The sequence below is a fragment of the Muntiacus reevesi genome, chromosome 1 (assembly GCF_963930625.1).
Source record: "Muntiacus reevesi chromosome 1, mMunRee1.1, whole genome shotgun sequence".
Taxonomy (NCBI): Eukaryota; Metazoa; Chordata; class Mammalia; order Artiodactyla; family Cervidae; genus Muntiacus; species Muntiacus reevesi.
Window position 1 is genome coordinate 142,519,434 of NC_089249.1, and position 18,912 is coordinate 142,538,345.

Here is an 18,912-nt window from a genome sequence, read left to right on the forward strand (position 1 = left end):
TTTAAGTCATGTCCTTCTTTCTAGCTGTGATCAGTAATAAAGTTGACATCTCTGCTGTCTCATCTCCAAGTCATTTCCCTAACTCCTGCCCCATGTACCCCACACTCACTGGTCAGCACATTGGTCTTGTGGATGGGTCCAGTCTCATCCAGCTGGTGAAGTGGGGTGGAAAAGAAGGGCAGGGGTCCAGGAGCAGAGAAGGAATCTTGTCTGAAGGAGGCACTGCCACACTCAAAGGATGTTTGAGCCTACAGTGACATAGTCACTTCTCTTGCACAACTCCAGGGGGTGTCATCTCAGTGTCCTAGTAACCAACACTTTCTGCCCCTGTGTGCCAGGAGCTACCATTCACAGAAGGCACAATGTTTTCCTGGATGGCTGGATCACGGTGCTTTGAGTCAGGGAAAGGCAGAGCAGAGCCTCACTGGTGGGTAATTTGGGGTGTCTGGGTCTCAGGGTTCAGAGGTCTGGTCAGGATGTGGCAGAACTGAGATATAAGTAATGAAGACTCTACCAAGGAGCAAGGTTTGCACACCAGAAGCCCATCCAGGACTCTGGAGGAGACAGTCAGCAGTCCAAGGGAGGGCTCAGCCAGGGAGCAAGGAGGGTGAGAATTCAGGCTGGCACAATTATAAAGCTACCTGGGTGCGACCCCCCAGTCAACACAATCTAGATTTAAAAGCAGTAACAGCCCAGCAAGGAAGAGACATGTGACCCAAGGGATCAGGTCAGCCAGGGCTTCTCTCCCAGGTTCTGAGGGCCCCAGGCACTTCTTGGCATCTGACAGCATGACTCCAATCTCTGCCTCCTCCTTTATGGGGCTGCCTTCTCTCTGTCATCTCATTATCTTCTTTCTATGCATGTCTATTTCTGTGTCCAAATATCTGTTTTGTTTTGTTTTTTATAAGGATGCCAATCATACTGGATTAGGGCCTATCCTCATTACCTTATTTTAATGAACTGTTATATGAAGACCTACAATCCTTCTAGAACTAACACCCCCAAAAGATGTTCTTTTCATTTTACAGGATTGGAATGCAAAAGTAGGAAGTCAAGAGATACCTGGAGCAACAGGCAAATTTGGCCTTGGTGTACAAAATGAAGCAGGGCAAAGGCTAACAGAGTTTTGCCAAGAGAACACACTGGTCATAGCAAACACCCTCTTCCAGCAACACAAGAGAAGACTCTACACATGGACATCACCAGATGGTCAACACCAAAATCAGATTGATTATATTCTTTACAACCAAAGATGGAAAAGCTCTATACAGTCAGCAAATACTGGACCAGGAGCTGACTGTGGTTCAGGTCACAAACTCCTTACTGCCAAATTTAGGCTTAAATTGAAGAAAGTAGGAAAAACCACAAGACCATTCAGGTATGACTTAAATCAAATCCCTTACGATTATACAGTGGAAGTGACAAATAAATTTAAGGGATTAGATCTGATAGACAGAGTGCCTGAAGAACTATGGATGGAGCTTAGTGACACTGTACAGGAGGCAGTGATCAAGACCATCCCCAAGATGGTCCACTGTATAATCGTACGGTCAGCTCCCAGTCCAGTTTTTGCTGACTTTATAGAGCTTCTCCATCTTTGGTTGCAAAGAATATAATCAATCTGATTTCACAGTTGACCATCTGGTGATGTCCATGTGTAGAGTCTTCTCTTGTGTTGCTGGAAAAGGGTGTTTGCTATGACCAGGACTTTCTCTTGACAAAACTCTATTAACTTTTGCCCTGCTTTGTTCTGTATTCCAAGGCCAATTTTGCCTGTTATTCCATGTATCTCTTCCTACTTTTGCATTCCAGTCCCCTATAATGAAAAGGACATCTTTTGGGGGTGTTAGTTCTAGAAGGTCTTGTAGATCTTCATTGAAGTGTTCAACTTCAGCTTCTTCAGCATTACTGGTCAGGGCGTAGACTTGGATTACTATGATATTGAATGGTTTGCCTTGGAAACGAACAGAGATCATTGTGTTGTTTTTGAGATTGCACCGAAGTACTGCATTTCGGACTCTTTTGTTGACTATAATGGCTACCCCATTTCTTCTAAGGGATTCTTGCCCACAGTCATAAATATAATGGTCATCTGAGTTAAATTCACTTGTCCCAGTCCATTTTAGTTCACTGATTCCTAAAACGTTGATATTTACTCTTGCCATCTCCTGTTTGACCACTTTCAATTTGCCTTGATTCATGGACCTAACATTCCTGGTTCCTATGCAGTATTGCTCTTTACAGCACTGGACCTTGCTTCCATCACCAGTCACATCCAAAACTGGGTATTGTGTTTACTTTGGCTCCATTTCATCATTATTTCTGGAGTTATTTCTCCACTGATCTTCAGTAGCATATTGGGCACCTACCAACCTGGGGAATTCATCTTTCAGTGTCCTATCTTTTTGCCTTTTCATACTGTTCATGGGGTTCTCAAGGCAAGAATGCTGAAGTGGTTTGCCATTCCCTTCTCCACATTTTGGACCACATTTTGTCAGAACTCTCCACCATGACCTGTCAATCTTGGGTGGCCCTATACAGCATGGCTCATCATTTCATTGATTGAGTTAGACAAGGCTGTGGTCCATGTGATCAGATTGGTTAGTTTTCTGTGACTGTGGTTTTCATTCTGTCTGCCCTCTGATGGAGAAGGATAAGAGGCTGATGGAAGCTTCCTGATGGGAGAGACTGACTGAGGGGGAAAACTGGGTCTTGTTCTGGTGGGCGGGGCCATGCTCAGTAAATCTTTAATCCAATTTTCCGTTGATGGGTGGAGCTGTGTTCCCTCCCTGTTGTTTACCTGGGACCAAACTATGGTGGAGGTAATGAAGGTAATGGTGACCTTCTTCAACAGATCCCATGCATGTACTGCTACACTCACTGCCCCCAACCCTGCAGCAGGCCACCACCGACCCACGCCTCCACTGGAGACTCTTGGCCCCTCCCGGGCAAGTCTGGGTCAGTCTCTTATGGGGTCACTGCTCCTTTCTCCTGAGTCCTGGTGCACACAAAGTTGTGTTTGTGCCTAAGAGTCTATTTCCCAGTCCTGTGTAAGTTCTGGCAACTCTATGGTGGGGTTAATGGTGACCTCCTCCAAGAGGGCTTATGTCATACCCAGGTCTGCTGCACCCAGAGCCCCTGTCCCTGCGGCAGTCCACTGCTGACCCGCACCTCCACAGGAGATGCTCAGACACAGCTCTGTCTCAGTCTCTGTGGGGTCCCTGGGTCCTGGTGCGCGCAAGGTTTGTTTGAGCCCTCTGAGTGTCTCTGGCAGGTATGGAGTTTGATTCTAAATGCGAATTTGCCCCTCCTACTGTCTTGCTGGGACTTCTCCTTTGCCCTTAGGAGTGGGATATCTCCTCACAGCCGCTCCAGCACCGAGCAGTCACCGGTCCAGTGCCTACCATCTTGCTGGGGTTTCTCTGACCTTGGACATGGAGTATCTCCTCATGCTGCTCCAGCGAAGTGCTGCCACAGCTCCTGACCTTGGACATGGGGAATCTCCTCACGGCCACTCCAGTGAAGCACAGTCGCCATTCCTGACCTTGAACATGTGGTATGGGGCAATGTCAAAAATGTTCAAACTACCACACAATTTCATTCATCTCACATGCTAGCAGAGTAATGTTCAAAATTCTCCAAGCAAGGCTTCAACGGTACATGAACCACAAATTTCCAGATGTTCAAGCTGGATTTACAAAAGGCAGAGGAACCAGAGATCAAATTGGCAATATCCGTTGGATCATTGAAAAGGCAAGGGAGTCCCAGAAAAACAACTCCTACTTTATTGAATACCCCAAAGCCTTTGACTGTGTGGATTGCCACAAACTGGGGAAAATTCTTCATGAGATGGGAATACCAGACCACCTGACCTGCCTCCCGAGAAATCTGTATGCAGGTCAAGAAGAAACACTTAGAACTGGACATGGAACAACAGACTGGCTCCACACAGGGAAAGGGGTATGACAAGGTTGTATATTGTTATCCTGCTTCTTTAACGTATATGCAGAGTTTATCATGCAAAATGCTGGACTGGATGTAGCACAAGCTGGAGTCAAGACTGCCAGGAGAAATATCAATAACCTCAGATGTGCAGATGACACCACACTTATGGCAGAAAGTGAAGAAGAACTAAAGAGCCTCTTGATGAAAGTGAAAGAGGAGAGTGACAATGTTGACTTAAAACTCAACATTCAGAAAACTAAGATCATGACTTCCAGTCCCAACACTTCATGGTTGATAGATGGGTAAATAATGGAAACAGTGAGAGGGCTTTTTGGGGGGCTCCAAAATCACTACAGATGGTGGCTAGAGCCAGGAAATTAAAAGACGCTTGCTCCTTGGAAGATAAGCTATGACCAAACTAGACAGCATATAAAAAAGCAGAGACATTACTTTGCCAACAAAGGTCTGTCCAGCCAAATCAATGTTTTTTTCAGTAGTCACATATGGATGTGAGAGTTGGACTATAAAGAAAGCTGAGCACCAAAGAATTGATGCTTTTGAACTGTGGTGTTGGAGAAGACTCTTGAGAGTCCCTTGGACTGCAAGGAGATCCAAGCAGTCCATCCTAAAGGAAATCAGTCCTGAATATTCATTGGAAGTACAGATGTTGAAGCTGAAACTCCAGTACTTTGGCCACCTGATTCAAAGAATTGACTCATTGGAAAAGACCCTGATGTTGGGAAAGATTGAAGGCAGGAAGACAGAGGATGAGATGGTTGGATGGCACTGCTGACTCAATTGACATGAGTTTGAGCATGCTTCAGTAGTTGGTGATGGACAGGGAACCCTGCCGTGCTGTATTCCATGGTGTCGTGAAATGCTGGACATGACTAAGTGACTGATCGGAAATGAACCGACCTCTGTAAGAAACCTATTTCCAATAAGGTCACATTGTAAGGTACTAGGGGTTAGGACTTCCATATGTGTTTTGAGGGGGGAAGGGATAACACAATTCAAAATATAACATACTTTTTTCCCTCTCTTCTGAAGATGCTCTTACTTTAACTCTCACTCTTCCTCACAGCTAATGCCTACCATTTCTTAAAACTATGCCTCAGTGTAACCTCCTCTGGGAAACCTCAATGACTTCTGTGACCTCCTGGTGGCTGCTGGATCCCCATAGATACTCACAAGTCTGGAGGGATGATGTGCATCTCTCATGAGCTCCACATCAGTGCCATTCAAAATGTGGCTAGAAACTTTACAACAATTTAATATTGTGCATTCTGTGGGCTCCTATTGAGTTTGTCTTTAATTTCATTTTCCTATGTATTCATGTTTTTGGATAGTGCGGATTGAATGGTAGTCCTCAAAGGGGTTGAATGGTAGTCCTCAAAGGGGTGTTCCTGTCCTCTTTCTTCTAACCTGTGAATGTGAACTTTTTTGGAAAAAATCTTGCTGATGTGATTAAATTAAGCATGGCAAGATGAGATCATCCTGGATTTTTCAGGTGAGCCCTAAATGAAATGTTTAGAGTTCTTAAGAGAGTTACACATATTGGAGGCAGAGGTTAAAGTAATGCAACCACAAGACAAGATGATGCTGAAACTGAAGTTCCAATACTTTGGCCACCTAATGGAAGGAGCCAACTCATTGGAAAAAACCCTCATGGTGGGAAAAATGGAGGGCAGTAGGACCAGGGGGTGACAGAGGATGAAATAGTTGGATGGCATCACTGACTCCATGGACATGAGTTTGAGCAAACTTTGGGATATAGAGAAGGACAGGGAAGCCTGGCGTGCTGCAGCACATGGGGTCCCAAAGAGTCAGACACGATTTAGTGATTGAAAAACAACCACAAGCAAAGGAGCACTTGGAGCCACAAGAAGCTGGGAGGAGCAAGAACTGATCCTCCCGTAAAACTTCCAAAGGAGTATAGCCCTTCCAACAACTTGGTTTCAGATGTCTGGTCTCTAGAACTGCCAGAGAATGCATTTCTGTTGATTTAAGCCACTCAATTTGTGCTAATGTGTTATAGCAGCCGTAGATAATGAACACAATGGCATTTTATAATAGCACTGATCCACAATGGATTTGGAGGTGGAGAGGGATTTCTTCTTAAATACACATTGTTTAAGAAGCATCATTCTCATAATATCATTGCACATAATACAATGTACTTTGTGTTAATTTCTCTTTTCTCACTAAGAAGATGTGGACTGAAGGCAGTCAGGGAAACTCCATGTAAATTCAGCTTTTAAGTTCCATTGCCTAGCCTCTGACCTGACAAACAGCAGACAATAATACATTGACTAGAACTTTGCAGGTGGTTCTGGTAAAAAAAAAAAAAAAAAAAAAACCCGCCAGCCAATGCAGGAGACACAAGAGACCCAGGTTTGATCCCTAGGTTAGGAAGATCCCCTGAATAGGAAATGGCAACTCCCTCCAGTATTCCTGCCTGGAAAATTCCATGGACAGAGTAGCACGGAGAGTTATAGTCCTTGGTGCGCAAAGAGTCAGACATAACTGAGCGACTGAGCAGTAACAAGAGCAGCAATACATTGAATACACATGTAGGGCCAGGCATATCACCCTGGGCTATGTATGTTGAAGGCAAGACTAAGATCTTTGTACTGCTTGAACTGAGCACCTCTAACCCATATCCCCTTTGAGAGAATTCTGGATGGGTTCCAGAACTTGTGGGGAGGTGGAGATGACAGATGAAATTGTCAAATGCTGCCTTTCCCCCAAATAGCACCAGGACAACCTGTTGTTAAGACAAGCCTGAGTTCATTCTTTTCTCAGTGAGACAGAATCTTAGTAGTGTCTTGGAGAGGAGACGGCAAAGTCAGGATGTCTATATGATGTTCTGGAGTCTGTTTCAGAAGCTCTTTCAAGGAAGGGTTTGGTTAGGATTGGGTAAAAATCACAAAATAAGAGTTTAAGATGGCCTCAGCAGGAAAAGCAGCAAGGATTCAAAGAATTTTGGAAAGTAAATTATCAGTTGATGTTTTCTGTTGAAAAGTTGAATAACTGAGTGTTCCTTTAAATCTTTTTTTTTTTTTTTAACTTGCAGGAAAAAGCAATAGTTTCAACTTTCATCTTCTGGGCAAGAGTTCTCTGAAATAATCAACTCTTGAGGCAGAAAGTAGAATAGGAAAATTCCGTTACTGTAGATAGTCTCTGGGTGGTTGTAGATGGTTTCAGTTCTCTTGAATCAGGTGACCCACCTGAGAGAGAAGACAGTAGGGGATGCTCAGAGCTGGAGGGCCCAGACATGATCAACTGCTTATCAGGATGCTAAAAAAAAATCTTGCAATGGGAAACCTTTGTCCTCGTAGCCATGTAACACAATAATGTGATTTGAATGTATGCTCACTGTTCTCTTGGCATTGACTTTTCATCACTGACTCCAGAGGAACCGCTTTGTTCTCTCTCCTCCACCTTCCCTCTCCTTCTGAACAAGGTGTAACCTTGACTCAATTATGGGGCTAGATAGGTGTCTAAAATCTGGTTAGGCTTCCCCTTTTTGTCCCAGAGCCCACCATGGCCAGTGTGAACATTTGCTGGTAGGTAAGTCACAAAAGACTGTATGGGTGACCTTTTCCATCTCTCTCCAGGGGCAGGAGATCTTCTCAGAAGCTTCCAATGTGATTATCCTGTGGCAGACATCAGGCAAAATGAGCAGGCCTAGAAGGGGTAAATGCTGTGTCTGGCCCCAGACAAGAAGATCTAATCTGATTTGTAAGCAGGGAGAAAATAGCTCCTCTGAAGAAACACCAGGCCTGATTTGTCTAGATTTGTATTGGGAGGGGGACATGGGGCGGGTGGGGGGTGGGTGGTGGTTGTAGATAACCAACATTGATTGAGGGCTTGCAAGCCATTTTTATACACAGCACATCATGGAAAACTCAGCATATCCACAATCTTTGAAATCAAATAATATTTTAGTATACTGCGAGACCTCTGTTTAAAAGAAATTTGTAGCAAATCTTTTCTAAAATTAGAACGTCTGCTTGGTTTTATTTTATTTTTTTCTAATTGACTTCTCTTTGACAAAAGACATCGGTTAATATCTTCCACTGAACACATGCTACCCAGATAGGTAAGGTGAAGTTTGACCTCCTAGTCTCAATAATAGCAACAACAATTCTCTAATATTTTGTTTGTTAATTGTGAATAAAGTGAAATTATCTGAAGGGTGAAGAGTACATTCTCTTCAGAATTTACTTCCCATCAGTGCTTCCATTTGGCTCTCTAACCCTCGCTAGTTTAGTATTAGCAGTGAGGGCATCCTCTAGAAAGGGGTGTCTTCACCTCCACCCCACCCTCCTCCACCAGTGTTCAGGCTTGCTTCCTCGTAGCTCAATGCAGCTCTGGCCCTTGGCTTCTGTGACTGCTCTCATGGTCTCCTCCTCCAGATCCCTTTCTTGGGCTCCTCTGTTTAAATCCCTTTATATACAATTTCAACCTCAACACCTCCTCTCTTCCCTTCTCTCCCTTAGAACATCAGGACTCCTGTGATTACTTTCATGCAAACCACCTCAGTCCTGCTTCTCTGTCCTGACCCTCTGAGCTCTGTTCACCCATTCATCTCACCTGACTTGAGTTCTGATCATGCAGGTGTCCCTGGCATCTTGCCCCATCCACTGCATCTGGCATCCTAGTCCTCGTATCTCCAGAACCCCTTCTGAGCTTGTGGCATACTACACTAAAAAAACCTACCATCAAGGACTTCCCTCAGACTACAGAAATTCTATAGCCTTGTAGTCAACTTTAGCCTTGTATTCAAGATCCAGTTGGTCTGGCTTCCAAATGTCTACATGCGTGCTAAGTTGCTTCAGTCCTATGTAGCTCTTTGTGACTCTGTGGACTGTGACTTACCAGGCTCCTCTGTCTGTGGGATTCTCCAGGTGAAAATACTGAAGTGGGTTGCCATGCCCTACTCCCCCTACTCCAGGGGATCTTCCTGGCCCAGGGATGGAACCTGCCTCTCCATCAGCATTTGCATTGCAGATGGGTTCTTTACCACTGAACCACCTGGGGAGCCCCTCCAAAGGTCTACCACTACCCTATTGCCATACATTCCAGCTAGACAATACCCCTAATCTTTCCCTATATCTGAGAATTTCTTACAATTTTCCCTCAGTTATTACAGTCTTTCATGTCCAATTTCTGCATGCTCAGATCTCACCCAGCATTCTTATCTAGTCCTTTGTGTTTAAAGTCTCCTGGAAAGTACTTATAATAAATATAATAGACATGCACAATAAATTCCAAAAGCTATCTCCAGTGAGTGTAATATCTTGGAAGTTAAACTGAAGATGCATATCCACTACTTCACTGGAAAGCCCCATTATATTAATTGCCACTAAAGAGAAAAAATACATGAAGGGACCTCTCATGGGAGTCCAGTGGTTAAGATCCTGCACTCCTAATACAGGGAGCATGGGTTTGACACCTGGTTGGAGAACAAAGGTCTTGCACACCCCATTGTGTGACCAAAACAAACAAAATAAAGTATAAAAGGACTCACCTATTACTATTTCAAGAAGTTAGAAAAAATAAAATAAATTCCAAAGAAAGTAGAATAAGGAGACAGTAAAGTAAAATCAGAAACTAATGATTAAGAAAACAAACAAGAAAATGTAACTCTAAAAGCTATAACTTTGTAACTCTAAAACTTGAATAGCTGAAAAATATGGATGGTGTTACTACCTGTAAAGAAGAAACAGGAGGGGAAAAGCACAGCAACACAAAATAATGACAAAGAGAACCTTGCCCACATGCAGAGGAAGGATAGATAGATGTGAGACTATTATATACTAATATAATTAGTATATTTGAAAATGCAAATAAAACTGATGTTCTTCTATGAAAACATCCCTTACCAAAATTAGATTAGAAAGACATGGAAATCCTAAAAAAGTTAATGACATAGAAGAAATTAAGAAAATTCTCTATGACCCACCTTCCAGAGTAATGGAAATAAAAACAAAACTAAAGAAGTGGGACCTAATTAAACTTAAAAGCTTTTGCACAACGAAGGAAACTAAGCAAGGTGAGAAGACAGCCTTCAGAATGGGAGAAAATAATAGTAAACAACTGATGAAGAATTAATCTCCAAAATATACAAGCAACTCATGCAACTCAATACCAGAAAAGTAAATGACCCAATCAAAAAATGGGTCAAAGAACTAAACAGACATTTCTCCAAAGAAGACATACAGATGGCTAACAAACACATGAAAAGATGCTCAACATCACTCATTATCAGAGAAATGCAAATCAAAATCACAATGAGATACCATCTCATGCTGGTCAGAATGGCTGCCATGAAAAAGTCTACAAACAATTAATGCTGGAGAGGATGTGGAGAAAAGGGAACCCTCTTACACTGTCGGTGGGAATGCAAACTAGTACAGCCACTATGGAGAACAGTGTGGGGATTCCTTAAAAAACTGGAACTAGAACTGCCATATGACCCAGCAATCCCACTACTGGGCATACACACCAAGGAAACCAGAATTGAAAGAGAAAAGTGTACCCCAATGTTCATCGCAGCACTGTTTACAATATCTAGGACAGGGAAGCAACCTAGATGTCCATCAGCAGATGAATGGATAAGAAAGCTGTGGTACATATACACAATGGACTATTACCCAGCCATTAAAAAGAACACATTTGAGTCAGTTCTAATGAGGTAGATGAAACTAGAGCTATTATACAGAGTGAAGTAAGTCAGAAAGAAAAACACCAATACAGTATATTAACACATATATATGGAATTTAGGAAGATGGTAACAATGACCCTATATGCAAGGCAGCAAGAGACACAGAGGTGAAGAACAGACTTTTGGACTCTGTGGGAGAAGGTGAGGGTGGGATGGTTTGAGAGAATAGCATTGAAACATGTATATTACCATATGTGAAAGGAGAAAAAAAAAAACAAGAACCAACTCCAGATAACCACAACTTGGGACCACATCAAGTACCTTGGAGCAACTGTGCAATACTTGACAATCCTAGACTTGTGTGCTTATCTGTGTGTGATGGTCCTGATAACCTAGCTAGGAAGTAGTAAAATCATAGTTCAAAGAAGGTCCTGGCATAGGGTCAAATTTGGTCCTAGAAACTGTAAGTTGAAATAAGTCTACATGAGCAGACAAAACAAAGTAGAATAAGCAAATGCAGGAATAGATAAGATTCAAAAGCACCAAGCTTTGTGGTGCTTAATTTTAAATAATGAAACATTTTAATTTTAGCCATAAGGAAAAAGACAACATTTCCCAAGATGGAATGATGATCTACTATGGAGTCTATTACTGGAAATTGAGGTGAGGAGCACCTTGGATTACCACCTGAGCAAATGTCTAGAGTTTATCAGCCCATTGCACCAAAAAGCTGGTTGAAGCCAGTAAGTCAAACATGCAACAAATAAAAAATAGATAAAAACCAATGTTTTTAGTTATTGGCACCTAGAGAATGTTTAAGTATTATTTAAGGTAAAATAATGGTGCCACAAAAAGAAGAGACATTTTAACTTTGAACTTTAATAAAAGAGTAAATTCAACAAGGACCTACTGTACAGCACATAGAACTCAATGTTATGTGTGAGCCTGGTTGGGAGGGGGGTTTGAGGAAGAATGGATACATGTATATGTACGGCTGAGTCCCTTCACTATTCACCTGAAACTACCACAACACTGTTAATTGGCTATACCCCATAACAAAATAAAAAGTTTAAAGTTTGGGGAAAAAAACGTCACCTTCCAGTGCAGAGGACCTGGGTTTAATTCCTGGTCAGGAAACTAGGATCCCACATTCTTCCCTAAGCCTGCTCCCCTCAACTAGAGAGAAGCCCAAGGGCCACAATGCAAGATCTTGAGTGCTGCAACTGAGACCAAAAGTAAGGAAATAATAATAATTTTTAAAAAGGCAAGAAGAGGGGATTCTCTAGGTGTTGGATATAGAGCAGTAGCTGAGGTTATGTAGCCCTCAAGAGGGCCAGTGATGGGCTGTAGAGGCTGAAGTTTAAAAGCCCTGGCATTTAATAAGGTCTGGCATTTAATAAGGACTTGGAGCTGGAGCCAGGACCAAGCTGCTATCCGCAAACAGGAATCTGAGTGTCCTTACACCCTCTTAGGTTCTCAGTAAGAAAAGAGTTAGTTCTTCAAGACTGGAATCATATAATAGGAATCTTGGATCTGTACCACATACATGTGGGACCTACATTCTCAAAGTAGCAAAATCCAAGCCAATCTACAAACATAAAAAACGGTCTTATCTGAATCAGGGGACTCAAAATGGTACCTCAGCAGAGGCAACCAAATGGAGCTTCCCCAAATGGAGACCCTCCCTACAAGCCAAGTCACATGAGTAGAAATCCCTTGAGCAAGAATTATACCTGGGAGGAAACCCAATGCCATTTAAGTACAATCTATACACTCCTGAAGAAGTAAATCTACTAGAACAATCTAAAAGAGAAATTAAAATAAATACAAAGGAGATGTGAGGATAAAGAAAGAATAGCATCATTAAGCATAAATAGGAGGCAATGTTCTACGTCCTGGTAGCTCAACTAGTAAAGAATCCGCCTGCACTGCAGAAGACTGAGGTTTGATACCTGGGTCAGGAAGATCCCCTGGAGAAGTGATAGACTACCTGTTCCAATATTCATGGGCTTCCCTGGTAGCTCAGATGGTAAAGAATCTGCCTGTTATGCGGGAGACCTGGTTTGATCCCTGGGTTGGAAAGATCCCCCGGAGGAGGGCAAAGCAACCCACTCCAGTATTCTAGCCTGGAAAATCCCTATGGACAGAGGAACCTGGTGGACTACAGTCCATGACATTGCAAAGAGTCAGACAGGAATGAGCAAATAAGCATGATTCTACTGTTGTAGTCACTCACTCAGAAAGACAATGCAGATAGTGGAATGCAGTTTATTACACCAGCGGGCCCAAGGAAGAGTCTCCTCTTAGCCAAGGACCTTGACCAGTTTTTCTGAAAACCTTATATACCTTAAGTATACATGCCCAAACCCATCTCTCCAAATTCCCTGAAACTAGTCTGAACAAAGGAAAAGAAAGATACAATCAAAGTTAACCCGTGATTCATATGCCTTAAACCTAGGTAGATAACAGTGGACAATTATCAATAGGCCTGTGGTCATACCCGAATAAGCATAATAGAATGTATGATTCTATACAGTTACACAGATAATTAGGGTATTCTTTTAGGCAACAGAGAGTCTAGCTACAAGTCCTGGGGCTCTTCCATCCAGGGGGCCTGGTTTTCCAGTTGGTATGTCGTTTCCATAGATACTGGGCATATAGCTCAAAGTCCACAGTCTGGTCCAAGATGGAGTCCTGATTTCAAGATGGAGCCTGTTCTGTCCGTTTCCTCCTTCATTCCCCGCTCTTGATGCTGTTAACTCATAGTATGAGCATCATTCATAGAGATATATTGCACCCTGACTCTCCGACCTCCAATTTGGGATAACGACATCAACCTTTGGGTTACAAAGTTCACAATACACTGTAAAATAAAGGACCCACAAAGCAGAACTATCAAGGCAACTATAACAATGGTAAATATAGTTTTCCACCAATCACCCTTCACCCAAGATAGGACTGAAGTCCAAAAAGGAAGATTATCATCAGACATAACTTTTACCTGACCTTTCATGTCATCTAGGGTGGCTGATATATAGCCAGATAAATCAGGAATATATACACAACATTCAACTTTAATTATAGCACAGGTCCCTCTTTGTACTGAAACAATGGTTAGTCTCAAGATGATACCAGCAAGTCCTTGTAGCAGCAGTTGATTGTAGAGCTTCATCTCTTTTTCTTCTTTAAGATGATCTTGGTTTCCCGGGGATCAGTGGGGTCCTTTGTGTAGTCCACTCGGCGTCCTCCAGGTCTGCGTGGTATGCTGTCTTCACCCTCATGTGGTGGATCCAGGGGAGACACCTGCAACTGTAACTGCAGTAGGACAGGTTAGAACAACAGTATCCGGACCCATCCAACATGGGGCCAAGGAGTCGTGTTTCTAGTCCTTGACCACACCTGATCCCCGGGCACACATTCATGAATCTATTCCCCAAGGGGGAATGGCAGCCTTTCTTGTACAAACTTAGTTACCTGATTTATTACCTTACACAGTTGCTCCATCTGCTGTGAGATCTCATCTCCCCTTACTTGAGGCAAATTTGTTGACACCTGTTTTACTATGGGAGGGGGGCCCCCATACACAATTTTGTACGGAGAAGAGCCATGGGACAGAGGGGTCATCCTGAGTCTGAGCAGAGCCGTCGGAAACAAGTCCGTCCAGGAACAGTCAGTCTCTAAGACCCACTTGGAGAATGTCTCTTTAAGTGTCTGGTTGGTTTCTCCCATCATCCCAGAACTCTGAGGCCTATATGCTGTATGTAATTTCCACTTGATGTTTAAAGTTTTGCTTACTTGTTATACTAAACCAGCTACAAAAGCTGGGCCATTGTCCGATCCAATGCTGGTAGGAAATCCAAATCTGGGAACTATCTCTCTAAGCAAGCCCCAGGCTACTTTTGATGCTTTTTCAGTCCAGGTAGGAAAAGCTTCTACCCATCCTGAGAATGTACATACTATGACTAGCAGGTAATGGTAGTGTCAGTGAGGTTTCATTTCAGGGAAGTCTACTTCCAGGTGTTCAAAGGGCAGCGTGCCTTTTAGCTGAAGCCCTGGAGGTTTCTGTCTGTGACAAGAGGCAGCATCAACCTGTGAGCAGGCAGTGCAGTTCTGAGATTTTCTCCTTTTGACAGCTGGAGGGCCTGGATTAGAACATATATTTCAGCCTGTTGAGCGGACCAGTGTGATGTCAGAGAGCTAGCCTCAACGATGGTTTATTCCATGACTACTGCATATCCCGACAGTCATTGTCCTTGTTTCATCCAGCTGGTGCCATTGGTGTGCAGGAACAAATCTGTGTCTGGGATTGGCTGATCTCTCAAGTCAGGTCTGCTGGCATATTTCCTTGCAAACATGTGAGGGCCCACCTTCTCCCACAAGAAAGAGAGTGGCCAGATTCAGGGCCTGACAAAGCTCAGTAGTAACATGGGGGTTCTCACATAACAGTCTCTGGTATTGAGTAATCCGGGATGTTGACAGCCATTTATGGGGGTCCTCTCGCAGGAGAGTGTTGACCTCATGCAGGATTTTTACGAACAAATCTTGGCCCAAAGTCAGCTTGGTTGCCTCCCGGACCAGTAAGGCAACTGCAGCAACTGCCCGTAAGCATCCCAGCCACCCAGTGGCAACGTTGTCCAGCTGATTCGAGAAATAAGCCACAGGTCTGTCCCATGTCCCCATAATCTGGGACAACACTCCCATAGCCTCCTTGTCCTTTTCAGTCAAGTAAAGAGCAAACGGCTTAGCAAGGTCTGGCAGGCCCAAGGCGGGTGCTGACGTAATTGTACCAGGTTTGAGTTCTATTGCCGTGGGACTTGTTTTGCAAGCCTGGGGCGGAGGGGGGGAAGTGGGTCGTCTTCCACCCAGACCTCAGGGAATTGTTGTTAACTCTCTCTGTCGACTATTTAGCCCATCTGGTTTCCTTTCCGGGAGATTGTGCAACCTCCATTCATCTTGAGGGGTTACTGAGAGGAAGAGTAAATAGGTGGTTGAGCCCACTCGAACAGTGGGTCTTTAGTGGGGAAAGGTCACTTGTGCCCCCAATTTAGACAGCAAGTCTCTTCCTAACAAAGGTACTGGGCATGTATAAAAATTCATGAGTCACTTGGTGTCCCCCCATCTGACATTTTCAGGGTAGGCTAGAGACACAAAGGTTGCATTTATCACCATCTGAGACCCAGCAGTCTCTGTCTGGGTCTATTGGCGTATAAAGTCTATAGGCCTCGTACAGTCTTTCCCAGACCTCAGAGGGTGATTTAATGCTTTCCCTTTGAATCACTTTGGAGGGTTTTGCGATACTCATAGCTTTTTGGACCCACCTCTTGAGACCTTGTAAAGTAGCCGCCCGATATCTCTCCAGGTGGCCCCGCCCTTCCTCTGTGTTACAGCCCCAATTGGGCCCCTCTTCACGGGTGGCTGGTTCTGCCCACTGCTGCGGGTTTGCAGTACCCTCAGGCGCCATTTCTCTGAACCATTTTCTGGCCTCAGTTAGGATCCTATGTCTTTCCTCAGTGCTGAAAAGGGAGACTAGTAGTTGGACTGTGTCATCCCATGTAGGGCTGTGGGTTTGAAAAATAGTCACCATTAGCCTAATCACAGCTTGTGGCTCCCCCGAGTATGGTGGATCGTGTCTCTGCCAGTTTGATACATCCTAGAGGAAAATGGCTGGTAATAATAGGTTACAGGGGCTGATGCTACTGCCCCATGCGTCCTGAACTGGAGGCTGTTGTAGCTCTCTGAGGGGCATCTGTTGTGGGGTTCTTTCCCCCTGTTTCTTGGTGGAGCGCCGCCTCTGTCTAATTGTTCACTTTTCTTCCCCCTTCCCATCAGTACTCACCGGGAGAGGTGGATACAATCTAGGAGGTCCAGCTGAGGTGGAATTCTGGGGGCGCTGACCAGAGGTCTCCATTGCTGGGATTGGAGCCTGCCGAAATGGCGGCTCTATGAACTCCCAGAAAGCTGGCGGAAGAGCAGTGGCTGCTGCAGGAACTTCACCTGGCCCTGGATTGGGCATTAAGGCAGCCTCTGGTCCTGGTAGAGCACTGGGAGGCAGGCGCGTCATTATCCAGTATGGGGGAGGGGTCAGGTCATCCCCATCCAAATCCTGTAGAATTTTCTTTTTTATCATCAGTCAATTTTTGTGCCATTAATATTTTCCCCTTTCCTTTCTAGATACAGAACCTTGTCCAAGTAGGAGGCTCTTGAGCTAACCCTAGCCATGAGTCAATATATGGATATTGATCCAGGTGTCCTGGTTCTCCTGTGACTGCTGTATAGACTACTTCCACAATTTTTTTTTAATTAAAATACTGAGCTTATTTCACATGTATATTTTTGTCTCCCCATCATTTCCATCTGTCTGACCACCACTATTACTATTTGTATCATAACATTCCATACATACTTAAAACCAAGCAAAGGGTGGAGTTCCATCTTTAAAAACTAAACAGGCAATTTGGACAACACATTCTTGGCAATGGAACGTGGACTACATTTATCAGACACCGTAGGGAAAGTTCTCATTCTGCATTATAAAAAGGACAGCCAGATATCAACTGTTACAGAAATGAAATAAGATGGAAAATTTTTAACTGTTAAACTATTTTCTTAAAGAGACTTCCTCCACTGCCAGAGATCTTGAATAGCCTCCTGGTCAGTCATTCGGAAACAATTCTTCACATAATTGATAAACGTGGCTTCCACTTTGGGAAGGGAACCACTTTTTCCTATACTTGCTTGCATTTTTGCTTTAATGTCTTCTACAGAGCTAGGTCCTTTTGGTGTTTTAGGTGTTTTTCCTGTTTTTTGAAGGATTCTTGACCTTTTGTTTGATCTTGGTGTTGATGGTTTTGAGTCTTTTCCATTTTGGTTCGATATTTGTGCATTTTTGGCTGGAGTATCTTGTACAGATTTCTTTACTGGAACTTTTTCTTCAACTTCGTCATCAAAATAGTCATCATCATCATCATTGTCATCTTCATCATCATCGTCATCTTCATCAGCAGCAAGCTTTACTTTTTTCTGGGGAAACTTGCTACCACTTCCAGGGGCAGAACGCTTTCCAGATATACTTAGGAGTTTCACATCCTCCTCTTCATCTTCTGACTCTGCATCTTCCTCCACAGCTACTAAATGCTGCTCACTGATATGCACAGGCCCTGAACCACACTTCAACTGTAAGACCACAGGTCTTAATTTCAAAGCCCCCAAGAGAAACCGTTGGCTGTACATTTATAAAGTTGCCAGTGTTACTTTGCTTGGACTGCCTTCATAATCCATCGCCTCTGATTCAACGACGTGTAACTCATCCTTTGCTCCAGCCCCTAAACTGACCGTTCTTAAAGATAACTGGTACTCATTTTCATCATTATCCACCTTGAAGTGATAATCTCTGTCAGCTTTTAGTTCACAACTGAAAAGATAGTTCTGGGGCCTCAAGGGGCTCATGTCCATGTCCATTGAATCCTCCATGGTTGGCGGCACGAACTTATGTAGGAGAGAAGCCGGGCGGAATTAAACGACTAATAGTCGAATAAGCAGCCGTGCAGGACGGAATCACACCAGGGGGCTTCCACTATTTTTAAGTTCATGGTGTGGCCATCCTACTCTCTGGTGGCCATCCTACTCTCATAGGGGGCCATTTGACCTCACAGAGTATGTGGAGGCGGTTAGGCTTCATCTTCACCCCATAGTCTCCTCCAAATCCCTTCTTTAAATTTTTAATCATGCACTCCAATATAGTTGCTTAGATTCACTTCCCCCTATCTTGCTTACCTCCTCGGACCTTCTTCTACTTTTCCTTTTCGTTCTGTCTATGAAGTTCTCAGTACCCTATGTACTTCTGATATTTCCTCTCAATGACACTTAAATTGCCATTCTGCCTCCTTCCTAACTGGGATGAGAAGAGCCTTACCTGCCAGATCCCAGAGGGAGAAGGGGGATCAGCCTGTCTTCACCTGCCAGTCAGCACAGTCGAACCAGAACACCACGCAATCCAAGACTATTTCTCCCTTAACTTTTAAAGTCCATTCTGCCTTGGTGGGCTTGATCAGGTGCAGATGAATATACAGATGGGTTAAATATCCCATGTCCCATTCTGTCTCTGGAAAAGCCAATTGGTACTCACTTATGTATCCCCTTCCTTCTAACCTGACAATTCTGAGGGGGGTCAAGAATTTCATAGCAGATGGGACACCTCCTTGGGAAGGGCAGAATACGAGCACACAAAACCCAAGTTTATTCTCCTAAAAATCCCCTGGCAATTGCTTGGTAATAATTTTCCCCAAGATGGCAT

At 43.8% G+C, this 18,912-nt stretch overlaps 1 pseudogene; it reads right to left on the bottom strand.

Moving 5' to 3' along the window:
* Positions 1–17,217: 17,217 nt before the first annotated feature.
* LOC136163951 (nucleophosmin pseudogene) lies at positions 17,218–18,089 on the bottom strand (annotated as a pseudogene).
* Between the last annotated feature and the right edge of the window lie 823 nt (positions 18,090–18,912).